This window comes from Dromiciops gliroides, chromosome 3 (genome assembly GCF_019393635.1).
Source record: "Dromiciops gliroides isolate mDroGli1 chromosome 3, mDroGli1.pri, whole genome shotgun sequence".
Classification (NCBI taxonomy): Eukaryota; Metazoa; Chordata; class Mammalia; order Microbiotheria; family Microbiotheriidae; genus Dromiciops; species Dromiciops gliroides.
Genome location: NC_057863.1, coordinates 77,067,848 through 77,089,229, shown reverse-complemented (window position 1 = coordinate 77,089,229; position 21,382 = coordinate 77,067,848). Strand labels below are relative to the sequence as shown.

At 35.9% G+C, this 21,382-nt stretch overlaps 1 protein-coding gene across 3 annotated transcripts in view; it reads right to left on the bottom strand.

Annotated features, from left to right (window-relative positions):
* The window catches only part of ERBB4 (erb-b2 receptor tyrosine kinase 4), a 1,387,693-nt gene that overhangs the window by 605,066 nt on the left and 761,245 nt on the right, over positions 1-21,382 (bottom strand). The gene's annotated exons all lie outside the window — the stretch shown is intronic.

Sequence of the window (21,382 nt, the reverse complement as noted above, 5' to 3'; positions counted from 1 at the left end):
TACAGTGGTATCACAACACAAAACAGATAACAATTTGTGGCATGTCTAACACAGAAAACACTACACCAAATGAAAGAGTCAGTCTTTTGATTAGTCTGAGAATGAGCTCACATTTTAATTAAATCCCCTCTCATAATTTAGTATGCTCACATATTCATGGCATTTTTTTTCAAAACTCTTTGTTAATATCTGGCAGAAAGACCAGATGAACTAATGCTAAAAGCATTAAACGGGAAAAAGTTGCAACAGTAGGTTTAAAAAAATAGAAGCCAGAAAAATAAAAAGGATGTCATTTTATCATGTATTGAGGGGGGAAATCAATTACAATTTATAAGAATAAGGGCTGTAAGTTGCTAGTTTAGGAGACCTGAGTTCTGGATCCCAGTGTGTCAAATACTTCTACAAGAGGGTTTTCTGATGTTTCTTTAGCTCTAAAATGAGGGAGTGTGGCTAGACAATTTCTAAAATTCCAAAGTAATCCAAAATATAAGTTAATCCTGAAGAGGAGATTCATATAAAGAAATTTAAGGGGACTAGTCCAAAATGCAAAGGAAAAATAGAACAAAGGGGTAAAATGACTGGAGATTAAGACAAAAATAATGATGCAACAGAATAAAAAAATCAGAAAAATGGAAAATGACAAAGGAAAAGTAACTAGACTTGGTGAAATACAAAAGGCCAGAGAAAATAGTGATAGATGAATGATGGAAAATGAGATGGAATAGTAAAAGGAAACCCTATAATCTAGAAGGGAAATGTACAAGGCTAGTGAAATGATTGATAATGAAAAGAAGATCCAGTAAAAGGAAAATAACTAATATGATATAGAGTAAAGAAGAGAAAAAACTTCATCTGAAATTACCTTTTTGGTGGAGCTTCATTTTACATGTCATATTCTATAATAATATACACTCTACTAAGCCTAGAGCTTCCTTTATGATTTGTATAAGGGATCACCTCTCTGTGGTAAAAATAGGTATTGATTAATCTGTTTCATGTGCTCAGCTCATGTTGGCACCAATGGAAGTTTGGCAGATGAATAGATACCAGGTAAGATGATTAGTTAATAATATATTCTTCAATATATTGATTGCACAATAAATAAGAACTAATAATCCTTGAGTAGGTTGTTTTCCCTTTTTTATATTATAAAATGCAAGATAAATTAATACACTCACAAAAATAATTCACTTGTCTAGGGAATTTTTATTTAATAAAACAATATAAAATTTAAAATATTAAACTTTACATATATTTATCAATATTATTTTAAACCTCCTAATATTGCTAATTTTTAAGTTGTGCTAATTCTATTTTTCAGTCAGTAAAACTAAGTTATTTTTCAAGACTACTGAGTTTCTAAGTTATGTCAAAATCTTAAAAGCTTATACCATGCATATAGCCAATTATTGTACTATGGCACACCAATATTTCATGTGGCATTTCATGCGGCAAGCTGCTTTATAAAGGGATGGAGAGATCACTGGTTAATGCTAGCCCTGGGAATTTAGGAGGTAAGGGTCTAATGAAGAAAGAAAAGCAATTGACTTTGAGTCAAAACCTTTCCATTTGAGTCCTAGCTCTGATACATTGTATATGCTTGAACTTGGCGATTATATGCTTGGCATTCTCTTTCAAATTTTCCTTCCTTTAACTTTACCTGTGGGGTCATAGCACCTTGAAATTATGCAAGAATACTATTGTGTTCTGAAGAACTGGCATGGGGGAGAAGAGGGTTGTTCTGCTTGGCTTTGGGGGGGCGGTTAGAACTGGGAATGATAGGGAAGTTACAAAGGGACAATTTTAGCTCTATATAAAGATAAGCTGCTTAATTTAAAAAAATAAAAAAACTATCAAAGAGTGGAATGGGATTCCTAAGGAGGAAGCAAAATTCTTTATCACTGAAAACTTTCAAGAAAAGACTGGATGACTAAATGCTGAAGCTGCTGTAGAGCAGATGCTTGCACAAGTATGGGTTGGACCAGGAGACATCTGAAATTTTTTTGCCCACAAAGACTTGATATTTTGATATTACAACAAAATATAGGGCTCATTGTTCTTAGTCTGTATTCATCTTTAATTTGACCCACTATTCTTTTGTTGCTAAGGAGTTCATTTTTCCCCTTTCTCTAGCTCTACCACCTTCTCACAGCAATCATTTATTCCCTTCAATGACCATGTTAATTAAAATGTCACAAAGGCATTCCACCTAGCATCAGATTATGGCTTTGTTTTTAAATAGCACACAAGAGCCATGGTATGTAGGCCCCAGAGGTGGAAAGCTAAAAGACAGCACAATTATTATTTTTCAGTCCTATTCTCCCTTGAAATACTGGAAGACTGCTAAAAGTTATAACAGAACCTAGGATGCATATGATTCCAATATTGTTAAAGTGACCAATGATCCTTATTTGACCAGGACAGGCCTGGGCAACTTTAATAGACACTTTATTTTTTTAAAGATCTTTTACCCCATGATTGAATGAACTATCTAGAGTATGTTTAATTGCATATCATTTTAATGCAGTGTTATTAGATTAGATGATAGCATTGATTCAATTATTCAAGTATAATCGATTTTAAATGTTTGCTGGTATTTAATCTACAATCAATTAGTTGGTCCTTGGATGATGTCTGCTTCTTATTCAGAAAATTAGAATTTGTGTCAATGAAAAATATCTGTCTGATACTATGACATGGAATAATTTTGAGTTTGACCATACTTGTAATTTCATTGGCATAAGGACCTGCCTCCCTTCCCCCAACTTCTTAGATTATTACATCTTTCATACTCCACATCTCATAGGCTTAGAGAGAATCCTTAGGCCCTGAGATAATTCTTCCCTGGAAGACAGGAAAAACAAACAAACAAAAAACTTTAAAAAATAAAAAACACTGGCTTTGGGAACAAGATCTGGGTTCAAATCCTCTTCCCCTTTTCCTGAGGCAGAATGTTGTTCATGGAGGCATAACACTAGCTCAGAAGAAACACTCTTATAGGATATCAACTCCCTGTATATTAGAATCATTGTAAGGTCCCTACTGGGGCAGTTAGGTGGCGCAGTGGATGAAGTACCAGACCTGGAGTCAGGAACATGCATCTTACTGAGTTCAAATCTGGCCTTAGACACTTACTAGCTGTATGACCCTGGGCAAGTCACTTAATCCTGTTTGCCTCATAAAAAAATATGGACATAGAAGGATTATCTGCAAGATAAGTTTGAGAAGAAAATGGCAAATCATTCTAACACCTCTACCAAGAAAACCACAAATGGAGTCACTAAGAGTCAGACAAGACTGAAAAACTGTTTAACTTAAGAAGGTAACTATTATATCTTCTTTCATGGGAAGTACACTGTTAAGAGCTGGGGATATAAAGAAAGGTAAAAGACAGTCCCTGCTCTCAATTCATAAAATAATGAGAGAGACAACATATAAATGCTGTGTACAGACAAGCCACGTGCAGGATAAATCGGAGATATTTAACAAAAAGAAGTTGTTAATTTTAAGGGAAATAAAGAAAGGCTTGTTAGAAATGGGATGTTAGTTGGGACTTTAAAGAGTCCAGCAAAGACAAGAGGTAGAGATGAGGAGTGAGTTAATTCCAGTCATGGGTGGACAGTCAGTGAAAATGACTGGAGTTAGGAAATGGAATATCTTGTACAAGGAAAAGTAAAGTGGCCACCATTGAGATACCGGAGATGCGTGTCCAAGAAGTGTGTAGATGTAAAGTATGAGAGGAAAAGAAATGTTGTAAGGGTCAGGTTGTTAAATGCTTTGAATGCCAGGGTATTTCATATTTGGTCCTAGAGGTGATATGGAGCCACTTCAGTGTATTGAGTAGTGCTATAACATGATCAGACCTGTGCTTTTAGCAAGATCACTTTGATAGTCAAGCATAGATGAGTCAAGAGAGATTTATGGCAAGTAAAGAGGCTATCATAGTACTCTAGGTGTGCAGTGATAAGGGCCTGATTCAGGCTTATGGCAATGTCAAAGGAAAGAAGGAAGAGCATGTTGTAAAGGTAAAATAGACAGTCTTTAGAAATAGATTGGAGATGTGGGGGGGGGGGAAAGAGTGAGGAGCAGAGAATAACACTTAGCATATAAACCTGGGGTACTAGAGAAATAGTAACATCCTTACAGAAGGATAGACAAAAGGGAAAATATGCAACTGATCAAATTGCTGCAGAAATTATGTATGAAAGATACATCGTGCTTCCTGATTGGTACTACTAAAGAATATATATATATATATATATATTTATACACACACACGTGTGTGTGCATTATATGTACATATATACACATATACATAAACACATGTGACATACGAAATTATTCCTTCCCAAGTGACAATGTTCTAGGGCATGGAGAAATTAAAAAATAAATATAAAAGGTGAGAAATATTGTACAAATTCTTTACAGGCAATAATGAAATTAAAATACCAATCGATTCAGGAAACATAAACAAAATACATACACCTAAATGGAAGCTTAAGAATTGAAACCTAAATAATGAATGCGATGAAGAACAAAATGATAACTATTTGAAAGACAATGATAAGACAATATAATAAAATTTCTTTGATGCAATCTTGAAATAAAAGATATGCTCAAATATATTAATAAAACAGAAAAAGGGGCAGCTAGGTGGCACAGTGGATAAAGCACCAGCCCTGGATTGAGGAGTATTTGAGTTCAAATCCGGCCTCAGACACTTGACACTTACTAGCTGTGTGACCCTGGGCAAGTCACTTAACCCCCCGTGCCTAACCCCCCAATAATAAAATAAAATAGAAAAGAAATAGATTAATAAACATGAACATAAATTTTCAAGTTAGAAAGCAAACCAAACCAACCCTAATTCAGCATAAAACAGGGAATCTTAAAACATTAGATGAGAAATAGATCAATTGGAAACCCAAAAAGTTTATGCAACTCATAAATAAACAAAAAGCTGGCTTTTTAAACAGTAAAAGAATTAATATATCTTTAGGCAACCTGATTAAAGAGGGAATAAATTGAAATAAATCACATAAAAAGGAAAATGTATAATAAAAAGAGAATTAATAAGAATCATCAGAACCTACAATGTCCAATTATATGCCAACAAATCTAAGAACACAAATGAAAAGATTACATTAAAATATAGAATACCAAATGAAGACCAAAAAGACATCTTAAATATGCAATCTCAAAAAAGAGAATAGAACATGTTACAAAAATACTAGCAAAGAGAGAGGTGGAAACTCCTAACCCTGATAGATATTCAGGAGCATTCTGTCAAACTTTTAGAAAATAATTAACACACATACTGAACAAATTATTGTCAAAAATTGAGAAAGCACTCTATTCCTTTTATGAGATAATTATAATCCTAGTATATAAACTAAATTAGGCTAAATCAAAGAACTATAAACTAATATATTAATGAATATTGATTAAAATTGTATAATGTCTTATCAAGCAGACTATATTAATTTATCTATGAAATCCTTAATTATGATCAAATTGGATTTACACTAGCTGTGTAAGAATGGTTAAAAAATAGGAAAACAATAAACAGAATTAACAGAATTTTTTAAACCTAAAACCAAGATTTTCATAATAGAAACAGAAAATGCCTTAGACAAAGTAAAACAGTCAGTAATTCTTTGAAATATAAAAATACAGACATAGGAGAATATCTCCAATATCACAAAAATAGTTTCTAAAACCTAATATCACATGCAATGTGGGTACACTTGAATCTTTCAAAATATACAGGAGTAAAGGATGCCCTCTGTCACCATTATTGTTTGATGTGGTTCTAGAAATAATATCAACAATAATTTTTTTAAATATTGCACAGAGGCAAATAAGACACACAATCCTTTATACATCCTGATGCTAAAAAAACCTGATGCTATGACTAGTTTGGTTTTATAGGGTTTTATTGGTTCCCTTACAGAGGTTAGTCCACAATCAAACCTATTTTTAACATGTGATAGTGAATACCCTCTCATATGAAGGGAATTTTAGTAGAACAAGACAAATGATGGAGAAGGATTTCATTGTAAGCAAACATGAAGGAATGAACCTTTCAGCTTTCTAGTAGAAACTTGAGCTCTATTACTTCAATTGAATTTAATAGAATTACAGTTAGGCTTGCCAATTTCCCTGAATGAGTGGGCAGTTTCCCAGAGTCCTTTGAGTCTGTGATTTTTTAAAATTGTTATTTCTCTGAAGGTATCATAAGCTGCAGGCTGGCATCATCATAGGGAGTATTGAATTCATATTTCTAAGCAGACAAATTAGGGGATATTTTGAAATATTCTATGAGCCACTAAGTCTAAGATTAAGTTTGTTATATGGTACTTCATTAGTGCCACACTGAGCTCTAGCTTCCTTCTTGGTGGTTTGGGTCTAGGCACCTGTGAAATGAGGGAAATTTACATTTTGGAAACATTAAGGGTAGAAAGACCTCCAAGCCAGGATTTCCTGATTTTCCTCTGTCTGAGGTAATCACTGTGAGTTGGAGCTTGTAGAGAAAGGAAAGAAACATATGCATATCTTTTCCTTCTAACCATCTGCCCTCATCCTATCTCCCTCAATACCACATTGAATGGCCAGAAATAAGATCACTTTAATCTATATTAGGTTTTATTTTAAATGACATATCTTTCACTTTCTCTCACACTCCTTGAACCAAAATCTCCTCAAACCAGACTCTATAGAGATGGAGGGCTTAAGTTTAATTACAATAAAATAATTTCATTAGAGAAAGATGAACCAGGCTAGACAAAGAAGTACCTTTCATAAGTGATTTTTAAAATATAGCTTTAAATTAATTCACCAAACATTTATCAGACAATGTGTAGGAAAATTCCTTTACATTCAAAGTAAGAATCTAAGTATTATTTTGTAGGGATATTCTCTCTCTCTCTCTCTCTCTCTCTCTCTCTCTCTCTCTCTCTCTCTCTCTCACACACACACACACACACACACACACACACACACACACACACCACAAACACTTCCCTTTTCCCCAGAGAAAGAAATGTACACAAAAGACAACATTAGATGTAATGGAAAAGCAATCTTGTCTTTCTAAAATTAAAGAAGATTTTCTATGATGGTTGCACAAAAAGGTATATAACTCGCTATATCCACTAATACATATACGCACCCTCATAAAAACACATTCTTTATCTACTCTCATCAGCAGCCATGATATTTATCTTTCAGAGTTATGAGATGGAACAACTTAAAATAGTCACTGACCACAGGAAGGATTAGTACATGATTATCTTTCTAATCCACACCATTTATGTTTGCAGAGTTTATCAGACAGAGCTAATATAAAAGTGATTAGTTCAGTAACCTCTCAGAAGTGAGAGGTTGTTTATAGCTCTATTTCCATGCATGGCCTGTGATAAACAGATCACAGATAGTAGCTGAAACCTTGCCAAGGTAAAGGTTTTCAAAACATAGGTAACGAAGAACAAACAGCAAAGAAAAAAAAATATCTTGACCCATGATCAGTTTCTTAAGTTATAAATTCGTAAGCTCTATTTATCAAACAGCCATCTATCAAAAAGGCTGTTAGCAATTTAAACATCTCTTCGACTTTCAGCATTTTCCCATTAGGGACCCTTCCCCTTACTTCTATTCTCTGTACTACCATCCTAACTTGGTATGCTTTCAGCTCTTCCCTAAACTTATTCATAGTTGTTAGATTAAAGTCAGGGGAAAAAAACAACATTGTTACCTTTAAATTTGACTGATATAAGACAATTAAATACAAACATTAGTGGATTTCTACTAAAAAAGGCCATTTTTTCAGTGTTAATTAAAACAGAATACAGGCAAGCCCTTTCAACTCCTTTATTGAATTAAAGACAATAGCAGTTTTGCTTTCCTTCTGTAAAATACAGTAGCTATTATAAGATTTGCCAGCAAATTCTTGCATTGTATCAGAGGCCTTTCACTTTGAATTGCTACTCCCCTCCCATACAAATATATTTGGGGCAAATATTTGCATATTTATTCATTAGATTAAGACAATGTCTTTCCTCCCTCCTCTCAGACAGGATGGGTAGGATCATGCTAGGTTTGACAGCTATCAGCTCATGCAGTGAAACGCCCAAAGGTGATACATGGCATCATGTGCCTGTTTATTATCTTCAACATCATCTCAATTATTTTTTGTAATCAAAGAATTTCAAAGCCTCTCACCCCTACATGAATACATGAGCAGGGGCACATTATACCCCTAACCAGAATATTGCAACACTAAGTTCCCAAACATGAAGGCTCTTGTCTGTCTTTGGTAAATTCTCTCTTAAATCTCTCAGAAAACAAAAAAGCCAATAGCTGTTTTTTCTGAGCTGTTGAAATTTCTTAGGGAGCTGTGAATTCTCCCCCATTGTTCCTGTTATATTATAATTTTGATCTGAAGGAAGCCAATGTGCTTTTATTTGTCTGGTGTTTTTTGTTTGCTTTATCTGCTTGCTGGGTGATATGTAATTAAAAATGCCTGTGTTAGCACCTCATGCATAGATCACTTTGGATAACAGAGAAAATGTGATAATCAAATGTACAATGTAGACTTACACTGTTGTAAACCTGGGAATCTCCTTTTCTGGATTATGGGCCATATTATCTTCATGTTTGTTCCCTGAAATATTGTAAATACCCAAGGAAGGAAGTCAAAATGTGTTTATGGTTTTCTGATGATCATTCTTTGTTGGCCTTAGATCAGGAGTCTTGAAGACCCAGAATCTTAGAGTCATCTTTAAATGAGCCTCTCATATCTTTCTTCATAGTAAATTCATCAATAAATCCCCAAACTTTTCTCCACCATATTCTCGAGATTTTTTTGCACCACGATAGATAAAGCCTTAGCCTATGCTCTGAGTATTTTAATTTTTTTTTCTTTTACTTAGACCTTTCCTTCCTTCCAGTCTTCCTTTTCATCAATACTTTCAATTTACAACTGAAAAAAAATCCTCTCTTTGTCACCCTACTCCTTCGAACATTATGCTGAGTCTAAATGGAATCTATAATGTCACATAAGAAGGCTTTAGAATGGTTTGGTTAATGTTATTTCAGCTAAGGATAAGGGCTGGTTGGGTCCTAACATAATCATAATATTTACTACAATGATGTTATATTTTTAAGTGTAATGATTGGAATAACGCCACCTGCTGGATACTTACTGTAGAAGAGTTCTGCCCATGAAGTGAAGGTCTTTGAGGGCAAGACCAGGAGTCAGGAAGTGACGCGGGCTAGTGGGAGGAGGAAGGAAGAGACTGGCGCTCGCTCTCGGTCTCACGCTCTTTCCTTTGGACTCTGGCGGAGAAGGGAACTAAAAATGTGCTCTCCCTTTAATAGATAGAAATCTAGGCCTTTCTCTCTCTCTTTACCAAATTCTTATTCTCCTTAATAAATGCTTAAAAGTCTAACTCTTGCTAAAGCTTATAATTTATTGGCGACCACTCATTAGATATATTAGACAGTTTAGCTAGAATTTTTAGCCCTTAACAGATGGCTGACCACGAAGAGGAAAGCTAAACCTCAGTCTTCTTCTGATCTTCTGGTTGGGTAAGAAATTTCCCCTCCCTCTCCCTTTAACTGCTAAGTACTGGTGTACTGGCTGTGTTTTCCTTTAAATTTTTTCGAATGGACCTTTTAAACTCCCTAATTATCCTATTTTTGATTTTAGTCTGTTTAACCAGACAAATGGGAGATAAGATCATGTTAATGCTTTGTTTTTGTGGATTTTCTATTTTTCTTTTTATTTTTGTTAAAAGGGCCAGCAACTTACTCACACAAGGAAATATCTCTCCCTCTCCCAACCATACTTTTTCAGAGAAACCTGAAGAGATTCCCGCAGCTTTTCCCAGTTCTAACAGTAATTGTTGCTTTAATTTTGCATGCCTGGAGGCAATGACCCACCCTCTAGAAGCTTTTAATCCCCTAGCACCTGGAGGCAGAGTGGGGGAAGAGGAATCCAGGCCTGAGTTCAAAATCAAGTCTGATTCAAATTGCTCTGGTCCCTCCCCTCCTCTCCAGACCCCACCCTCTACTCCTCCTATGGCTAAGCCCATTGCTTCCCCTGCCTGGGAAGTCCAGAGATCTAATGCTCATGCGCAACTTTCTCTAACTACATTTGCAGCTTCAGGCTCAGCCCTTCCCCAGCCTGGCTGTGCTTCTGAGACAACCTTAGAAAACCCTTTAAATTCCAGATATACTCGTTTTGTTCATAATTTTGCTAACCTGCTTTTGTCTTTAATTAGTAATCTTATAAAGCATTTGTATGGTGAAAAGGCTGACAGACAATATAGAGGGGTTAAAGAAGAAAAACTTAAGCCGAATAAGAATGACAACCATCAACATAGTTCAAGACTCTGCTTCTTTTGCCATGGAAGGGTATATATTTTACAGAAATGTAGAAGTAAGCAGCAAGGTATTGATATGAGTATTGGGGATTTTAGATATCGGAATCAAGAGTGTTCTGAATTCACTCAGATTATTAATGTCAGTTCAGAGGTTACATAGGATTTCTATGCTATTACACCTACATTTTGAAATTAATGGTATGGGTTTATTTTCATAGAGATTTTCATGTTTTTGAGATTGTCTTATACTTAGTTTCTAAAACAAGGAGAATATTTGTAAAAGCTTTTTATAGTCATACAATCAAGTTTATATTTTGTAATACTCTTATTAATATTAAGTTCATATTCATTTAGATTTCCCTAGTTTGAATTTCATTGTCTTTTATTATTCCACATGTATTTTCTTCTATTCATTCATCTATCTAATTTTGAGAGATGGTTTTGATTTCATAATACAATGTTAATTCTAGGAGTATTGTGCTCCCATATTCTGAGTTGTTTGTTTTTGTTATTTTTTCTCAACTGATTATTTGATCAAACTCTTTAAAGCATTTCCCTGGCAAATTGGTTGCCACGGCAAGTGTAAATTGATTCTAGAAGTATTATTTTTGATAAGCATATTCCAAAAAAAAAAAAAAGAGGGGAACATTTGTAAAAGTTTTCTTTTTTCAAAAAAAAAGTTTTCTTTGAGATTCTGTTGTGCTTTAACTTATATTTAAATATGTTCTGATTTTTCACAAAAGTGATTGTATACTAAGTAAAAAAAAAGGGGTATTATTTGAAATTGTTGCATAATTATATATTATATTCTGAGTCAAGATGTATTCACATTTTTTGCAATCATTTATTATCCTCAATTTTTAAATCCATATGAGACTTGGATTATGGGAACTTATCATTTAAGACATTAATTGCCTTTATTCTGAGTTATCAGATGCCAGTTGGCCAAGATGCCATCCAATCACAAGAGGAATACATGCAAGAGCAGACACTGAACTGTCACATGAGGGGAGACATGCATGAAGTCAAGGTATGGCCGAGGGAACGGCTTTTGACAAATGTTGAGGTTGGATTCTCTTGGTTTAATATTTTATTCTCTTTTTCCCCACAATATTGTACAGATGGCTGGAAGTATTCATCCCACCCATCTCACTTCTACACCTGGCTTCTATGCTCCCTCCTATATGCCTGATGCCATGGACATCTCAATCCCATGCATCTGATTAAGTCTGACTCAGTTTCTTCTAATATGTTCGGTGGCATGGACATATATTCCATCCACCTATTTTAAGCCTGGCATAATGTATGGGAAGTACATATTGCTCAAGTGTGGGAATGCTCATATCCCATCATTTCTCTGTTCTTTTATGGTAACCCCCATAATTATCTCAGGTGTCATGATAAATACAGTGTTGAATTTGGCCTTGACACCTGTTACCAATTATATTAGATTTTTTAATTTCTCATAATGGCATGAGGATAATTAGGCAGATGATGCAAAAAGTGATGAAACAAAGATAAAAAATTATTTTTAATAATTAATATCGCAGCAATTGTCTTCTCAATTACCCTCCATAAGGGGGGGACTATAGTAATATTATAATTTTAAAGAATGTTTCAATTTTTGTTTTATTATATGTTTCACGTGTTAACAACTAAGATTCTTTATTCCCTTAGACATGTTTTTGAGAACTTTCATTGTTTGATTTGATTATTGACAAAGCTATTTTAAAGTTGTGTTAAGCTCAATTTCGTAGGAAATTTTCTGGCTGATTACCAGTATCCACACATCAACCCCTGAAAAGACTTCCATTCCACGACTACACCTAGAGGACATCTGAGAAAAGACTTTCAGAGACTTTAAATGAACAGTTTTGATTTGTTGTTTTTTTTCTCTTTCTGTTATAATATACACCATCTGTAACATGTATTCTCTGCAGAGGCCCTCCCTTTGCAAGACTAATGTCAAAGCGTCGGTTCATGAGGACAAAAAAAAAAATCGCCCCTCTGGACAAAACTTTCCTCTCTTCCTTTTCTATATTGTTGTTCACATATTATTAGTTAGCAATAGTTATTATATTGTTTTTACTGTTCCATCAAGGAAACATTTTGTTTCTTGAGGAACAACAGGGGGGACTGTAATGATTGGAATAACGCCACCTGCTGGATACTTACTGTAGAAGAGTTCTGCCCATGAAGCGAAGGTCTTTGAGGGCAAGACCAGGAGTCAGGAAGTGACGCGGGCTAGTGGGAGGAGGAAGGAAGAGACTGGCGCTCGCTCTCGGTCTCACGCTCTTTCCTTTGAACTCTGGCGGAGAAGGGAGCTAAAAATGTGCTCTCCCTTTAATAGATAGAAATCTAGGCCTTTCTCTCTCTCTTTACCAAATTCTTATTCTCCTTAATAAATGCTTAAAAGTCTAACTCTTGATAAAGCTTATAATTTATTGGCGACCACTCATTAGATATTTTAGACAGTTTAGCTAGAATTTTAGCCCTTAACATAAGTTAACTTATTAAAGTTGTTAGATAAGAAGTATGTATTATATGCATTTATTCTTACCTACTTCCTTCTTTTCCAGATTCATGGAATAAGTGCTTTAATATAGTGTTGATTTAGGAGTTTAGATTTCTAGTCTTTTTAAAAAATTATTTTTGTAAGTCACTGATACTGTAGATGTAGAGAGGTCAGAAAACATGATAGATAATGACTGCTTATTGATGTAACCTAAAATCTGTGAAGAATTAACCTATTATTATCCAGTAGGATATCTTCCTTATGGAAGGTGAATGTTGTCTGCAGAGGGACTAGAGAAAAATGTTATCATAAAAGATCATTGGTTGAAAGGAACTTGTCGCAAGCAACCATGTTAAAAATTAGCCCATAGTCTAGAACAAATTGAAAGCAAATGTACTGCAGTAAAATGTTGTTTGTTTCAATTGGTATACAATATAGTGATTTGTATGTTTGTGTGTGTGTGTAACCACTAGGAAGATCAACTTCCTTACTAGTATAAGTAATGGGAGGAGGTTCATGACCACTCTAAGAGATTTATAGTCTTCCAAAGAATAACCATATTTATGCAGATGCACTTGCACAAACTATGGCATTTAATTTGACAGGTAGATCATTCAGGTAATCTTTCAAGACACTGATCTTGCTCAGATACTGAAGTAGAGTAGGCTGTACCCAGAAGTAAAATGAGGAAAAATAAGTTTAGACTGCATTTAGGAAATCCAATGGTACCTTTGATGACCTGAAACTTGGTCAATTACACACATACAAACCCCACACTATCTTCCAACACCAAAGTTCTCCAATTGATGCTACATGACTATACATCATGTGATACCATAATCTTCAAAGAATCTAAATTCTTAGTAGTGCAAAGGATAATGGAGATTTTTATAGTAGTTATAAGAAGACTACGGTATATTATACATTTTTCATCCAAGAAATAGATAATTGGGAAAAGAGGTAGGTTTCTCATGTACTGAGTTTGAGTAATAACAGATATACAATTTGAGTACCATATTGTTATCTATACTGGGAGCATTGAGAGTCACCTGCATAGTAGTAATAACCAAACTATTGGGAGTAAAGAGGTCACTAAGAGAGTATGTAAGGAGAAGAGTAGGGAACCCATGTATCTCCATTATCCTTTGGATTGCTGATGATTTTGATTCTGAGAGGACTATGGTTTGCAGTGAAAAGTTTCATGGTTTGTAGTGATGTCAAGAGGAAAGTCTCCAGCATGTTGCACTTATCTTGCATGGAGGATTTTTGAGGAGCACATAAGCTAGAACCACAACAAACAATGCTAGATTGCAATCTGAACTGTTAGAAGGCATACTCATATTGATGTCGTCATGAATACATTAATGAATCAAAGCCTAAGCTAGCATTAAAGATGTTTTATCAAAGATATATTTCACCAACATATGAATTCCTTCCATCTACACTGATCACATTCCATCTGTATTCAATTAAAAAAAAACATTAAGCATCTACTTTATGTCATGAACTATATGCTAGACTGTGGAGTTACAAAACCAAAAATCAGAGGCCCTACCCTCAAGGAGTTTACATTCTATTATCATATTTTCTAAGTTATGCGTTAACTTTGAAGATAAATTTTAGAGAGCTACCTGAGGCTCAGGAAGTAATCTCACCAATGCCACACATCTATTAAGTCTCAGAGGTAGGATTTGAACTCTAGTATTTCTTTCTTTGCATCTAATACTTCATTCATTATGCCTAAGTGTTCCTCAGTAATGAAGACTGCCAACTAATTTTTTCTGCTAAAATTTTTAAGATGGGATACATTACTGTTGGTACTAATAAAGCTAATTCTTTAAAGTGCAGGTTTTTGTAAGATGATACTCAGAAATGTAAGGTCATTACTGTGCTTTTGATTCCCACCCTTAACCCATTAAAAATAACCCTTCACATCTATTAGGAAGAGAAAGAGGGCATTTCACATTTTTTGCATTTTTCCCTTTCTTTCCATATGAATCCCTATAGATAGCTATAATATACACGCCTCAGAGACTGGTGTAATGAACTCCTTGTGGAGTTCATGGGATTCTACCTGTTCCTTTACCTCTAAATAGTATTCTGCATTTACCCTGAAACCAAAACCTTGCCTCAATTAAGCGGAACCAGAGGAAATCGAAATGCTGCTCCAAGGGATTACAAGCACTGAAATGAGAAGAAAAAGGAAAGCCAAAAGAAAAGGGTAATCTTTCATGTGGGGAAAACCAAGGACTAGCTGAAGGGAGGTTGTTATTAAGCCAGTTGGGCATGACTCAGAATGTCTGGGGCACTAAATAAGGGCTAGGCTTGATGAGGTGCCAATCCCCAAACTGAAGAGTAAGCCACATGTATGCTAGTGCTATATGCACACACACACACACACACACACACACAACCATATACACACACATATTTCTTTTTTCTAATAGCCATGCTTTAACTGCATACCTGTACTCGGCTACAGGGAATTACAAGGATGATATGAAATATGGTAGTTGTGCACAACAAAGAGTAAACTCTGAAAGAGAGAGTTTTTCACATCAACCAGAATCATTCTAAATAAAATCAGCATGGTGCTATGTTGAGATTGAAACAAGTTACTCTTTAGCTAAGACTATACATCTGTGTAAGTATCTTTTCTTTTTAAAAAATTTGATGTGGGCTGAAATGGCTCCAAATTATATGTATTGCCTTGGGTAATGAAAACAAATGACTATATTCACTCTCAAGAATTAAATCCCATTAAATGTCCCTGTTGCAAATTTTCCTGAAAATATCCGAAAATTTTCTGTGGCTCTCAGATAAACAACATTTTTTGAAAGAGGCTATCTCTAAAGCTATATGAAAAAAGAATCAACAGAAATGTTTGGGAACTAAGTGGAGAAGGTCTTTTCTGAGAGGGAATTTGAAGAGGGGGCCAGGAAGCTCTAGGCTTCAGGAAAGCATTCCCACAGCTAGGCCAGTGAGTTAAAGGTGGGTCTATTACATGCTTAGGTTATCTACTCTAGATTGAAACCTCAATGATTCATTGCATAAATGTTATTTTCCCTTGTTAACTCTCTTTCCCAGTGGCTACTCTGCAATTTTTCTTCTTCCCTTAAGCATCCCCCAGACTCATGTGTCTTCCAATATGCTACATCAGAAGATGTCTCTGGGGACAGCTAGGTGGCTCAGTGGATAAAGCACCGGCCCTGGATTCAGGAAGACCTGAGTTCAAATCCGACCTCAGACACTTGACACTTACTAGCTGTGTGACCCTGGGCAAGTCACCTAACCCTAACTACTCCACCAAAAAACAAAAACAAGCAAAAAAAAAAAGATGTCTCTGATTCCTACATTACTGAAAAAATCAGACATCTGTTGTGAGCTCTCTCATCTCTTCTACTCCACACCTCCAAACAACACTGCCCACAACTGCTACATCATAAGTCAACCTCTCCTTTCCTACTCCTATTTTTTTTTTCCCAAGGCTAACCATTCTACATTTATCTCGACTACATCCCCTCTAGTCACTTGACCCAACAACTACTACTAACAACTCTCATTGCTAGCTTCTCATGAAGGTGGGAGGGAAGAGAGGGAAAGAGAACATTTGGAACTCAGTTTAAAAAATAAAGAATACTAAAAATTGTTTTTACATATAATTGGGAAAAATAAAATATTCAAAAATTATCTCATTGTTCCTTTTGTAATCTTTCTGTCTACTGGGTCTTCTCCTGTTGCTTAAAGACATACTTAGCTTTTTTTTTCTTTAAAACAAACCAAAATGAAACATAAAAAACCTGCTTGACTCTGCCATCTTCTAAATGTATTGTCCTGTAACTCTCCTCTTTTAACTACTCCCGGAAAACATCACCTGACCCTCATTCCTTCCACTCCCTTTCCAACTAGTCACTTCTCCTTTCCTTGCAATTTGGCTTCTGACCCTAAAATTGACTAAAACTGTTCTATCTATGGTGACCAATTATGATCAATAACTGGTAAATTGCATGTCCTTTTCTTAGCCTTCCTCCTAAGTTATCCTTTGTGTAATTGTTACTATTGTTGCAAACCCCATAGTCCTGAATGTTAGGTTTTCCTTCATTTCTGACCATTTCTTCATTTTCTTTTCTAGATCAGAGTCACATTATCTTTCAATGGGACCATTTCCTTCACCTCCTAAAAGGTCTCCTTGTTTCAGGGTCTCCCTCTCTAATTCATCCCTATGTTGGTGCCAAAATTGTCTTCCAAAAGTCAAAGAAAAGGCAAACTCTTTTTCTCTGTTATTCTGTTCCCTGTTACTTCTGTCAAAAGACGTAACCTCAGACAAAATCAATAAAAACAGCAGATATTTATATAGGTATATGCCAGAAACCATGCTAAGTGCTTTTACAACTCTTCTCTTATTTAATCCTCATAACAACCCTGGGATAGAGCTGCATTTTATAGATTAAGAAACTCAAGCAAACAGGTTAAGTAATTTATACAGGGTCATGTAACAACTGACTCCAGGACTAGTGTTCTTTCCACTATACCACCAGCTGCTACATTTTGGTGCTTCCCCAGCATATGAATTTAAACCGTGCCTCTTAGTTTCATAGGATCTTCAATTGCTACTGCTTTAACCTTTCTAAACCTTCCTTCCCCTGGTATAACACCACCTTCCCCCCTCCAACCTTGATTTATCAGTTTTGTACCTTGTTTTCTGCTAGGTTCTGGAGGAGCCAATTGGATAATCCTGATGACCCTGATCGTTTATAACAGCAGAAAGATTGACTTTGGAGTCTAAGCCTTTAATTCAGACTCCATTTTTGCTATTTACTATCCTTGTGATCAGGGATAAATTATCTTTGTTGATAAGAGTCCCAGTTTCCTTATTTGCAAAGTAAGGGGATTGGATTAGATCAAAGCTTCATAAACTGTGGGTCATCATCCCACATGTGGTTGCATAACTGAATGTGGGGGTCTCAAAAAAAATTGGCAACAGTAAAAGTTTACACATACCTATTTTATATACCTATATACCCAGGGTTGTATAAAAATTTCTCAGGCAAAAGGGGGTCCTGAGTGGAAAAAGTTTAATAAATCCTGGATTAGGGGGCAGCTAGGTGGCGCAGTGGATAAAGCACCGACCCTGGATTCAGGAGTACCTGAGTTCAAATCCGGCCTCAGACACTTGACACTTACTAGCTGTGTGACCCTGGGCAAGTCACTTAACCCCCATTGCCCCGCAAAAAAAAGAAAAAAAAGTCCTGGATTAGATGACCTTTAAGGTCCCTTCCAGTTCAAAATCTATGGTCTTATGCTCTTATTTTTCAATGGCTACCCATATGTGTATCATTCCTTCTCCATCTCAAAAGAACTTAAGAGGCACAAATATAAAGAGATGAGAACTTATTTCACAAATAATATTAGAAATGTATTTTTATTACTGCATAATAATGTCACATACATGCATTTTAATTCTTTTTTTTTTTTTTTTTTGGTGAGGCAATTGGAGTTAAGTGACTTGCCCAGGATCACACGGCTAGTAAGTGTTGTGTCTGAGGCTGGATTTTAACTCAGGTGCTCCTGAATCCAGGGCCAGTGCTCTATCCACTGTGCCACCTAGCCGCCCCATGCGTCTTCAAAGGAAGACGATATGCTTAATTCAAAGCAATGATTCCAATGATGAGAATTTCAGGCACCATTACAGGCCATTGGGGGGGGGGGATTTGTGGGCACTAGTAGGCAGTTACCAAATCCACCTAACCACAGCACCATGTCTGATACCTTTTATTTTAATGGAACCAATACAATTTGTTAAAGCTCAAAAATAGACTGAGATAAAGATTATGGCTCTATGGTACTGTATAGAGTCCTCAGTTTACATTTCAATGACTGATTCATTTTCCTGGGATTGAAGGGCTTTCAAAGTCTTTATACAGGATCTAGTAGGTGCATTTTTGGGGGAAAAGAGGTTAGTTTACAACAAAATGCCAGTAAAAGTAGACAAAATACATTGATTTAGGGTCTTTAAGATACTAAATGACTCTTTTGTACTAAAGTTTCAAGGTGATCTATGTATCTTCCAACCATTTTCCAAAGTCAAACCTGGTTCTGATTTCACTAATTTTCACTAATGATTTTATTAAAGAAATGGGCTTTGATCTGGGAAGAAGATGGAACAATATTGTAAGGACAATAGGCAAGAATGTTTTTTTCAACTGTTCCCTGGAATTTCAAGAATTAAATTTTATTCAACAAATATTTATCAAGTGCCTATCATGTATAATCTACTACACATGGCACATCCTGATTTCCATTTATACTCTATTATTTGCCAATAATTTTTTAAACATACAATGACTATCCTTAGGAACTGTATAGAACTGGACATAAAATGGTATTTACATGGTCCTCAGATTTTTTGAAACATTAAATGTCTTTATATAAGGAAGCCTAAAGAGTTATTCACACTCTGCCTAAGTCAGCAGATTTCTTGGAAATATATGCATAGATAACATATAGTTTACCATAGTATAGTGAATAGAGGGGTAGTCTTGGAAGTAGGAAGACTAAGGTGCAAACATGCACGCACACACACACACACACACACACACACACAGGGGTTATGTGATGCTGGGAAAGACACTTAATCTCTCAGTGCTCTAATAAGCTCTTTAAAATTGTAATATAGACCAAAGATGATGCCCAGAATTGGTAGAGGGTGATTCCTTATCCGAGAGTTCACTCTATCAATGAATCATAAGTCTAATCCCTACTCTCTTCTATATTCCAGAAACAGGTCAAATGTCACCTAAGAGACAGAGTCTTGAACCTCGATAAATAAATAAAACAAAATAAACAACAACAACAAAAAGAAAACTATATAAGCCATGACCTTTGAGAAAGAAAACAGACATCTGGGATTTTGCAGAAAAACTTTACCATTTTCGGCAAACCCAGGGACATATCTGGTTATGGGGGGCAGGTGGGGAAGACACATATTATAGTCACAGAACCGTTACCTAGGTCACTGTAGTGGAAACTGAGTCACAAGGAGCAAAAATAAGGTGGGGATCTTCTAAAATGTTTATTTGGCAAAAACAGACAAAACCATATTGTTAAATCCCATTTCCTAAACTTCATCTCTATGTAAAATTATACTTTTGAATTTTTCATGAGAATAATAGTTTTAACCTTTTATCAACTGTGGGTCTGTTCTCTGCTGCTTCCCCAGGGAACAAAGCTACCATTGTCATTTCCAGGAGGTGGAAATGTGAAAATGAGGCTGATGCACCTGTTTGCTTACTGTTATCAAATGCCAGCCTGGGGGGCTACCCTTGGTAACACAGCTTTGACATCTCACCACAGAGTAACATAAACTCTTCTGAAAAATCCTTTGTGTGCAAACACAGGTTCAACAGCATGCCTCCTTCCTGGGGGGGTGGGGGGACGGGTGACGGAGAGAGCCTGGCTCTTAACCACTAAGAAATAAGACTGCTGTTTTCATTCATTCCTTGGAAGTTGAAAATTTTGAATGGAGTCATGTTAATCATTCTGTGGCAGCTGTTTAACTTTGGGGCATATTTAAAGGGGGAAGATATTAAAAATAGCACCTCCATCTAAAATGTGTGATTTGGCCACTCCAAACAAACCTAAACCACATTTGGCCTCTGAGGCAATCTTTAGCCCCTCCCCTTTTAGAAATAGAAATTGACTTGCTAGCAAGATAAAAGTTAAGGGGAAAATACTAATCAATGTTCCCTCTTCCTTGATGAGAATCTCCTGACAACAACAAGTGTATACCTTAAATTTCCTGTGACAATGGCTATGGACACCCTGAGCCCAATTTGCTTGTTAGATCACTTAGGTGAGAGGAGGTAGGAAAACGATCTCTTTCAAGTTTTCCCTTTTAAAGAGGAAAGTGTGGTTACCCTGACTGTAAAGAATACTGTCTTTTAGGTATAATGAAAGGAATCCACTTCAATGCTGCCCTTCCTTACCCTGCCCCCCAGTCAGTATGACTTGTGAGCTTATGGAACTATGCTAATGATGACTGGCAGATGCAGCAGGTACCCCTCCTGAGAGGCCAAGAGCAGATGAAGGTTTCTATCTTTCTAAGTCTCTCTCCTTTGTGTCTTTGTGGATGAGAGAGAGGGGTGGGGGTGGATAGCACAGAAGAGGAATATGTGTAACAATATGACTGGACAGATATTTTATTTGTAAATTACCCTTTCTTTTGGAAAGGGTGTTTCAAAAGGAACACACGTGTTTTAAAGCATATAAAAAAGGGAGGGGGTACCAATAGAGCTCCATGCAAGACAGACCCCGGAGCAGTTTGAAAACATGAAAAAAAAGCCCTTCTAGCAGGTTATCCCCATGTGACACCTTTGTTCATTCATTCCAGCCTGTAGGCACATTCTTCATGACACACAAAAGGTTTTGGTGCTATACAGGTGGATATAAACACACATGAATTAGTGATCTGCTAGTCTATCTC